We start from the raw sequence: 10,435 nt of genomic DNA, 5'->3' as shown, positions 1-10,435 counted from the left end.
TCATGGACCCGAAGTCCATTGAAATATGGATTTTCAAATCCACACTGTAGAGTGTTGCATTATTTTGAGTCTTATATATCCCCATGCATGTGTGAGCCATAGGTTAATCATTAATGGATTACCTATTGCATGTGTAGGAAGTTTTTAGATGCGTTACTCATCATATGTTTTGTTCAATATCTTATCATCATTTTTTTATCTCATATTGCATGCATAATTAATTTCTATATATATAATAATTGTGGTACGTGTGAATGCTCATTTAAGGTAATCTAAGGTATAGTAAGGCGTATTTACAACATCGTTGGGAACTTACAAAGATTTTTTTATATTCCAACAAGCTTACAGTTGTGATGAAAATATTAATAACGTCGATTTAATAGCATGTTATGAATCATGTAAGAATAGTTCCTGAAGAACTTATATGCGACGTATTACAAATTTTGTATCTTGAATATTGCAATTATTATCTCCTAAAAAGTCAAAGTGACTAAATCATTGCTATCTCAACTTGAAGTTTGAATATGTAAATTCAACCAACCTTTGTATTCATTGCCAAACTCTCATCTAAAACATGAAAGTCGAATTAAATAATCACATTGTGATATCATTGAAAGAGAATAATATTCTTATGGTCCAGAAGAGCCATGAGCAAAATATGTAATTAGTTTCTTAATTTATATGATATTGGAAAATGAAATATGATGATACCAAGTGTTGCCATACAATTATGTTGGGATAATGTGATCAATTATTGATCATCAATTTGTAGTATATATGACCTTTAGAAGAACGCATACGTTTATTTGTTATGGCACTTCAAAACAAAAATATCAAATGAAATAGTGGTAAACACTTGTATTATTTTCCACAAGTATGTAGAAATGAAGTCGTCTAAATAAGTTCATGTGAAGATTTAAAGATTCAAGTTCAATTTGAAAGGATCAATTATCAAGAAATGGTGTTCTGCTACATGGGAGAATTTATCCAACCATATCGTGTCAGATTTATTATTGCACTTGAAGATTTTACGTTATGTATTCATCAGGGGGAGAAAATACGCGTTGCACTCTTTTTACTTGACCATGGTTTTGTCCCATATTGGGTTTTCCTGGAAAGGTTTTTAATGAGGCAACATTGCAAGCGTATTACAAAGAATGATGTACTCTTTTTCTTTCACTATGTTTTTATCCCACAGGTTTTTTTGTAGTAAGGTTTTAATGAGGCACAACCTTCAATAATGGACATCCAAGGGGGAGTGTTATGAAATATTTGTGGATATCCATTATATTTTTGTACACTCTAGAATATTCTATATTTAGGGTTTAGTATTTTCTAAGAAAACCCTAGTTATTGTATATGTATATATATGTTCCCTACTCAATGAAATAATGTGACTGATCTATTCTCTCCCCATTTTCTCTCTTATTCCCTTTATTTCACAACATGTTTGTTTTTTTTTTTTCATTTCAGAAGGTTTTTTAATAGGTTGTATTGTTATGTTTATATTCTGAATATGTTCCACAAACTATTTTTTTATGGATTTAGATAATTTTTTAATTTACATTTTAGTTTTTTGTACTTCATATTAGTTTATAGTTTAAAAAATGTTATCATGCACAATATGATCAATAAACCATCAAAGAGCATTAAATGCATATGTTTCATTTTTTGTCTCCACATAATATGCAAAGTTTAGTGACGTAATAAAGAGACAGAGGGAGTACTATAATACACTTATATAAGATTGATTCATCTCTTGAAAATATTTTATATAATGCTTGAACTCAAATAAGATTGATTCAATTCATCTCTTATAAACTTCAACATAATTAAATTAAATATATCCAGAGGTGAAGTCACATTAGGACTATTAGAGGCTCCATGTATTGTCTAATGACAAATTAGGGTAAAAGAGACAATAATAGAATGACCTATTTATTATTGATCATTAGATAGTGTATTTATACAAAACCTAAGCTTATAAGATAGGAAATAATAAAATAATCTTCCTAAAAAATATACTAGTCTAATCAGAAATCGTAAAGATATATTCTCTAAACAATATCTTAACATAAAATAAACCTAATTATATTATTCTCTTATCACTACAACAAATTGACCTTTGTGCCACGAGTAAAATCGTGGCACAAGTTTAAAATTCACGTGGCTATGTAAATTAGCCATGGGAATTTTGAATTTTATCCCGTGGCACAAGAAGCCGTGGCTAGGAATTTGATACGGGAAAATGAATGTGGAGGCAAATTCTGATTTTTATGTCACGGGTATTCATGTGGCAAAGAAATTCACTTACCACAAATATTAACGTGGTTAGCAAATTATTTGGCACAAATTTTATCGTGGCTAATAAATATTGTTGCCATAAATATTATCGTGGCTAATTGGCTTGTTTACCACAAATATTACCTTGGCTAATAAACTCTATTGCCATTAATATTATAGCTAAATGGTTTAAAGGCAACAAATTTGCATTTTTTTTCACCCAAATAGATCAACAAACATCGTGCACATATACACATTAAACTTAGATAATTTCATTAATAACTTGTAAATTTACAATGTTCATCCAAACAAAAAGTGAAAAAAAAATTAATTAGAATACATTACAATTGGAGCAACTACAATCAGCAAAGCAGAACTGGTAGCAGTGTGTTCCAAGTTTCCAACAAAGAGCAGCAGCGCCCAACTTCAGCAACAATTCTAGCACATCCACAACATTCTTTCTTCCACCTCTCGTGAGGAGCAATGCGAGTCCCAAGAAAATACTTTTTACTCCCACTACTTACAACTGAAACAAGTGCGTGTCTAGCATGCACAACCAAAAGGTACCAATCAGAGCATGCAGAGATAGAGAAAAAGACATAAATTTATGTCAAAGACACATCAGAGCAAACGTCATGGCTTTTCTTCACCTGATTAGTCTTAGCAAAGTACACACCCTATCTAAAATCTCTCCCAAAAAAAAGAAGATTTTTTTTAATATTTTGATTCATTATTGATTTGAAAGAAAATAGTAGTTATGTGGCTGCAAGCCTCATGGAAGAGAGAGTTTGTTAGTTGAGACGAACACTACAAGAGGGGGGGTTAATTGTATGTGAGTTCCTATACCTACTTTTTGCGAAATATAAATAACCTGTAAAGGAACTTGCAATGCACACAGATTTTTACGAGGAAACCTTCAAGCGCCCAACTGGAAGTAAAATCTCGACCCTTCCTAAGGGATTTCCAAACCAAATCACTTCACTATAATAGGGCAATCCCGAATTACAACCTATTATACACAGACCTTTACTCACAAGTTCCACACTGAACTTGCTACACAGTGGGACCCTATCCTACCCAATCTAAGTCCCAAACTTAGATTCACTCATACTCCCAAAGTACTCTCTCAGCCTCACACTAGAAGCTTACACACTATTTGCAAAATATAATTCACACACTCACCCAAGAACCCAACCAATACAAAATATATGACACTAAGCTAGTATATGTTAGGCAAGCTATGCACGAAACCCGAAACTAATATGACAAAGTTATAAGCTTGGCAAACTTACAAAATTAAAGCACGAATGATTTCTTCAAGCATAAACTCACAGAAAACTATCAAGTAAGATTTCTACTATTTATACAAGACTAGCTTGTATAGCAAGTAGGGTTTTCAAAAAGATAATTATGTTAAATTAACTAAATCTCAAAACACGGTTTTAAATAAATTATTTTCAAAGAAAAACTTTTCGGAAAACAAGATAAAGAAAGATTATCAAAAAGAACGATATCTTTTTGATATTCAGTTTTTAAGAAATAAATCATTTAGAAAATCTTTTCCTAAAATCTATCTTTTTATCTTTTTTCGTTTTAATAAATTTGCCAAGCCTTTGCCACGCCTCTAATAGATTTCATGCATATCCTACTTAACATATTTAACAACATATCTAGAAGATAAAATCTTAACTAAATTAAGTTGCTGCGTCGTTTATTCTGTACTCAAAGATTGCTTAGGCTGCACGCAGACCAGGACCAAGTTCCTGCTGTCTTCAAGTTCCTGTTAGGGAACGTTCCTGTTAGGGAAATTAGGTAGTTCTTGTTAGAGAACTAAGTTCCTCTTAGGGAACTCTTCTTTTATCTTTTTTAACCTTCTTAAAGAATTCTCTTCATGTTCTTCTTAGTCAAGGTTACTCTTCCACCACCAAGGTCCACTTCACCTGTTCTTAATCAAACACTTAAAGAAATCTTTATTAGTCGAGTTTGCTTAAGTTTAAGTCTATCATCATCAAAACCTTTAAGATTCAACAGAGTTCCTATTCAAAACAAGGTGTTGTGGAGTCACAGTGGCAATTACAATCCTTTTTATTTTTAACACAGAACGAAGAGATATATCAAAGCCTAAGTGACCATAAACTTGTTTACAAAAGTTGCAGTCGGATACTTTGTACTATTAAGGTATGAAAACTTAACACCAGAAGCAATGTGCACATAACCATCACATAAATATTGGACTGAGGTACTAACAGAGTTCTTAACAAACATAAGCTTACAACTATTAAACATATTATAGCTATTAAACAGTCATACTGCCAGAAATACACCCATAGGACATCCACATCAACGAACCATGATTCTATATTAACAGATTATGAAGAAGGACTAGTAGCATAACTAGAACCAAAAACACGCTGATTAGTTTCATAGGCAATCTAGCACAAGCAGGCACAAAGAAATGATCCTTATGACAAACCAACATAGACATTCCATGAGCAAGATTAATAAACAGGTAAAGTAAGTTAGAAAATTAGTTAGATTAACTGAAACGGATTAATTTACCAAGAGAGGCATATTTTTCTTAGCCATGTCTTGGAGATAAGGCAAACACTTTCCAAAAAGATCAGTGATACCATCTTGTGAGTTGTTATTGCACCAATAGGGTACAATTTGATATAAACAACCCTTTCTCCTGTCAAAAGAATTACAGTACGATTTTCCCTATAATAATTCAAGCAACAAGCAACAACAAATTCGAATCAAATTTGAATCAAAAATAAAAAAAAATCAAAAATTTGAGGTTAGGGTTTTTAGGTTATTTAGCTTTGCATTATTTTTTAGCTTTTTGGTCCAACTATTCGTGTTAAATGCTTTGATTTCTTGGGTCTATTTTGATTTGATTTCACTATAATTCTTATTTGATATCAATATAGTTCCACTATTTGCAATTGAACTTACAATTCTTTTTAAGGGCAAAATTCCCTATTTTTTCTTCTTTAATTGGGTTATTTTTTTAGGTACTTGCTCAAGTCGTATATACTAGATTATTGTATACAATTCTAAGCATTTTTATTTTTTACTTTTTTATCTTTGTGATTTTTTTTTATTCAAATTATCTAAGTTTCCTGAATTTGGTTTATGGATGTTTGTTATGTATATCTGCTGATCTGCATATTGAATATAAATTCTAGTCATTTGTGATATACACTACTAGAATACGGGTAAATAATGACAGTTTTTTTACGACAGCTAGATAAACTGTCGCAATTTTTTTAATTCTACTATAGTTTTAGTAGCTGTCGTAATATTACGACGGTTATTTTAAACTGTCGTTGATTTACGACGGTTTTGGACAATAAAACTGTCGCAATGGACATTAAAAAAAATTAATTAAAATCTTAATATTTACGACAGCTATAAACTTTTGCAAATTACACTTTGACCTTAGTTTGATTGTAATGTATTCTGAAACAAAATGTAAAATGTTAATTTGTGACCTAATTAGTTTGATTATTATGTATTTGAAACAAAAAAAAATTATGGGTGAAGGGTGAATATTGAGAGTCACCGTGATCCTTGCTAATGAAAGATAAGCTAAGTCACTAGATTGATTATTCGAGCTTTTAGTAAAACCGACTCCTACCGTTTAAATTAGCTCAAAATTAAGTCTCGAATTTTTCGAATTTTTAATGCAAACTGGGAAATTCTTACCCTGATCCAACCACACTAGGTGATGAGTATAAAGCTTGATGATCCCAGAGAATATCCATACCAAAAGAAGGGAATTCTCGAGGGTGTTCACCAATGAAACTTAATTATATTTGAGAAAATTTAGAGAGAGAAAGAGATAGTGGGGAAGGTTGTAATGATTTCATTAATTGATTTATAATGCATTACAATACTGAGACTATATTAATAGCCCATTCCTTACAAAACACAGTCAGCAAAACAACTTAGCTAAATGATAAAAGGAAATAAAATAACAAAGTAAGAGAATCTTTCTGTTATGACATAATGTTAATTAGCTAATTATTTCCCCATTCATTCCCCCAGTAGCTATCCTCATTCTAGAATCTTCTAAGCTGTCATTCAGTTGCAAATTCTGCTGAGGCTCATCCAACTTATTAATACAGTCAACATCATTCCCAACAAAGCTCTCATCACGTGCCTTTTGCGTGTCATCTAATGTAACAGTAAACAGAGCCAAAGCCATCTTGCTACACTCCCTGCATCAATTTTGAGGGTGATAAGAAGTGGATAAATTATGCTGGATTCCATCAACTCAGACTAAAATATGCTAATAAAATTTTTTTCTCTGTCTGAAATTATGGATCTAGGAAATCCATGAAGTTTATACACATGGTCTAAGTATGGTTTAGCCACCTTAAGTGATGAGAAAGGATGCACCAAGGGAATAAAGTGTGCATACTTACTTAACCTGTCAATCACCACCAGTATCACTTCCTTTCCTAGGGATTTAGGTAACCCTTGAATAAAATCCATGGTGATATCTTCCCAGACTCTATCTGGTATAGGTAAGGGTTGTAGTAGTCCGGGGTAAGCAGAGTTATCATATTTGCACCTTTGACAAATAGTGCACTGGCTGATGTATGACTGTACAGTGAGCTTCAACCCTGGCCAATAAAAAATTCTCTTGACCTTTCTCGTGGTGGCTTCTATTTTAGAGTGACCCCCAGTAGTAGAATAATGAAACCATTCTAGGATCTTGTTTTTCAATTCAATACTATTCCCAATCACCAACTTCCCTTTTCTACTTAGCTGATCATCTAACCAAGTGTATTGTTTATAGGAGTTGGGATCTTGCTTCAAATCTTCTATTATCTGTTGCATATTGGGATCTTTTTAAAGACATAGGCTGCACAATGAAACTCATCTAGCGACTCCTCTATCACTGAAATAGGGAACTTATCCTTGATAGTGGCGTTGTTCAAAGACCTATAATCTACACACATTCTCCATCCCCCATATTTCTTCTTCACTAACACTATAGGTGCAGCAAAGGAGCAATTGATGTCCCTAATTACACCTTGGTCAACCAATTCCTGCACTAACTCTTCAATCACTGTCTTTTGAGTAGTTGGAAATCTATATGGTTGATTGTTAATTGTAGAGGTGCCTCCCTTCAAAGGGATTTTATGGTCAAATTGCTCTCTAGATGGTGGTAGTCCTTTAGGTTCCTGAAACACTTCATCAAATTAACTCAGCAGGCTCACCAAGTTAGGTAAATATCCTTGTCCTGTTCCCTGACCTTCACTCAACTGTGGGCTCCAGTCTCCCTCACTCTGTACTAATTTAACTGCAGTATAGATATCTCACCAGCTTGCTGCATGAGCTTGTCTAACTTGTCAGCCTGAATTCCCTTTATTCTCTTTGCAGTTGCTCCTCTTAACTTTACCTTGGTGTTCTCCTGTTTGAACTCCATAGTAAAGTTCTTGAAATCCCAAAGAATAGGACCCAAGGTTGAAAACCACCATTTCACTGCCACTCAGAGGTAGAATTAGCATGTCAACTTTAAAAGAATATCCCTGCATTTTCCAGTCAAAATCTCTAGTGATAGCCTCACACTTCAGTTGATCACCATCAGCTACCTTCACCCACATAGGTTTCACCTTCTCCACCTTACAATTCAGCTTAAGAGCTGTTGTAGTGTTAATGAAATTATGTGTACTTCCACTATCCAAGAGAATGTGTAATGGCTTTTTTCCATGCTGTCCCATCATCCTCATGGTGTGAAAACTAATGTGTCCGTCCTATGCCTGGAGAGAAATTTATGCACAAGCTACCTCATCAGCATTCTCTCCACACTCCTCCAACTCTTCCTCCTCTATTTCCTCCTCCAGTTCAATGTGATAGACTTGAGGTTTTTTGCCTCTACAGTTGTGTCTTGGTTCAAACTTCTCAACACACCAGAAACAAAGATTTTAAGCTCTATTTTCATTCATTTCAGCTGCAGTTAAGGTTCTTCTATTTGCATTTGGTTGTGTGTTTGGTCTTGGGTAGGGTTTGGTGTTTGTTTTTGGATAAGGGTTTGTGTATGGTTTCTGGTAAGAGCTAGCTGCTCCTTTCTAGTTTGGGTTTGTGTTTTGGGGTGTTAAAGTTGTAGGTGTAGGTAGTAAAGGGGGTAGTGTTTTTGGCTAGGATTTAGTTTCCTTGGCTTTCTGGGAAGCTTCTTGTAGCTTAGCTAAGCAGTGTGCTTGTTGTATGGATATGGGTGAGAACATCCTTACTGCTAGCTGCACCTCATCCTCCAGACCACCTACATAGCAGCTTAACAAATATTCTATGGACAAACTCAGTCTGCTAGCCAAAGCATCAAAAGAGTCATGGTTAGGGTTGTTCATAAATCAGTCCGTACCACCTCGGATCGACCCCGGACCGGACCGGACCGGTCCGAAACCCTATAAAAACCGGTATTGGGCCGGACTAATTTTTTTATTAAAAATATGCGTGAAACCTTAAATAATGGTTAAGATTATCATTAATAAGGTTATAAAACTTTAAATTTATGATTTTTTTGGTACTAAATATACAAAAATAAGACGTTAAAGTGTAGATTTTCCTTTAATTTTTTCGAGTTTTCCATAAAATTATTAAAAAATTATAATTTTTAAAAAAAGAATTCTTAAATCGTTCCAAAGCGGTCCGGTCCAGGTTTTGGATTGATTCTTTCGGTCTGGTCCGGGTTTGGTCCTAGCTTAATCGGTTCGGTCTTCGGTTCTTAAAATTCTAATTTTCGGTCCGGGTTCGGTCTAGTCTGGTTCGATCTTGGACCGATGAACAGCCCTAGTCATGGTACTCTTGGATTGACCTAGTCTTTTTTAAAGCCTTTAAATCAGATATGGGATCATCATATAACTCACCAAATCTTCCTGTGATATCCTAAATATAATGTCCCCGAGAAGGGGGTGGTTTATCCTTCACATAATTCTGGTGCCATAAGAGAGCTCTCCCTTCCAGATGAATAGCAGCTAGTTTAATTTTTTTAGCCTCAGGTACACCATCTAAATAAAAAAATTGATTACACTTATACAACCAGGATTTCATATCATTACATTGAGCTTAGAGAATTCAATCTTAGTGAGTCTGGTAGAATATTGATAGTTCAAGTTATGGTGACCATTATTTCCTATCCAGCTGTCCAGATTTTTCAATAGATTTTTCAAGTGATTTAACAGGGGATTTTTCAGGTGCACTCACATCAGAGACTAGTTTGGTAACTTGCACATACAGACCCACCATAAGATCATGTAACTCATATATTGATTTTGTATTTTGACTGATATTCAAGCTGTGAGTATTATTATTTTCAGCCATATTCTTATTCTGCTCATCGGTGAATGATTTGATGGTTACCTCTAGTTTATGCAACTCAACAGAGGTCACAGGCTCTATATCATCATGGGACTGCTCAGTAGTGTTCTTCTTTAATTTGGAGGCATCTTGAATCCGAGGATCTGACAACTTGGATACCAATGATGTAACCTGGGAAATTCTTACCCTGATCCAACCACACTAGGTGATGAGTATCAGGCTTGATGATCCCAGAGAATATCATACAGAAAGAAGGGGATTCTCGAGGGAGTTCACCAATGAAACTTAATTATATTTGAGAAAATTTAGAGAAAGAAAGAGATAACAGGGGAAGGTTGTAATGATTTCATTAATTGATTGATAATGCATTACAATACTTAGACTATATTAATAGCTCATTCCTTACAAAACAAGTCAGCAAAACAACTTAGCTAAATGACAAAATTAGGAAATAAAATAACAAATTAAAGGAATCTTTCTGTTATAACAAAATGCTAATTAGCTCATTATTTCCCCATTCATTCCCCCTAGTAGCTATCCTTAATTATTCAAGAATCTTCTAAGCTGTCATTTAGTTGCAATGTTGAGGCTCATCCAGCTCATCAATACAATCAGTAGCATTCCCAACAATGCTCTCATCACGTGCCTTTTGCTTGCCATCCAATGTAACAGTAAACACAGCCAAAGCCATCTTGCTACCCTCCCTACCCTCTATTCTCGCATCAATTTTCTCGAATTAAGCCTGGATATTTTCGTTCTTGAGGAAAAGTCATCGAATTCTACCTTATAAATTGCACAACTTGAATTTAGCCGAGAAATGGAG

The sequence above is a fragment of the Chenopodium album genome, chromosome 14 (genome assembly GCF_948465745.1).
Source record: "Chenopodium album chromosome 14, dcCheAlbu1.1, whole genome shotgun sequence".
NCBI classification, from domain to species: Eukaryota; Viridiplantae; Streptophyta; class Magnoliopsida; order Caryophyllales; family Amaranthaceae; genus Chenopodium; species Chenopodium album.
The sequence above is the reverse complement of the archived record's forward strand: the minus strand, read 5'-3'. Positions refer to the sequence as shown.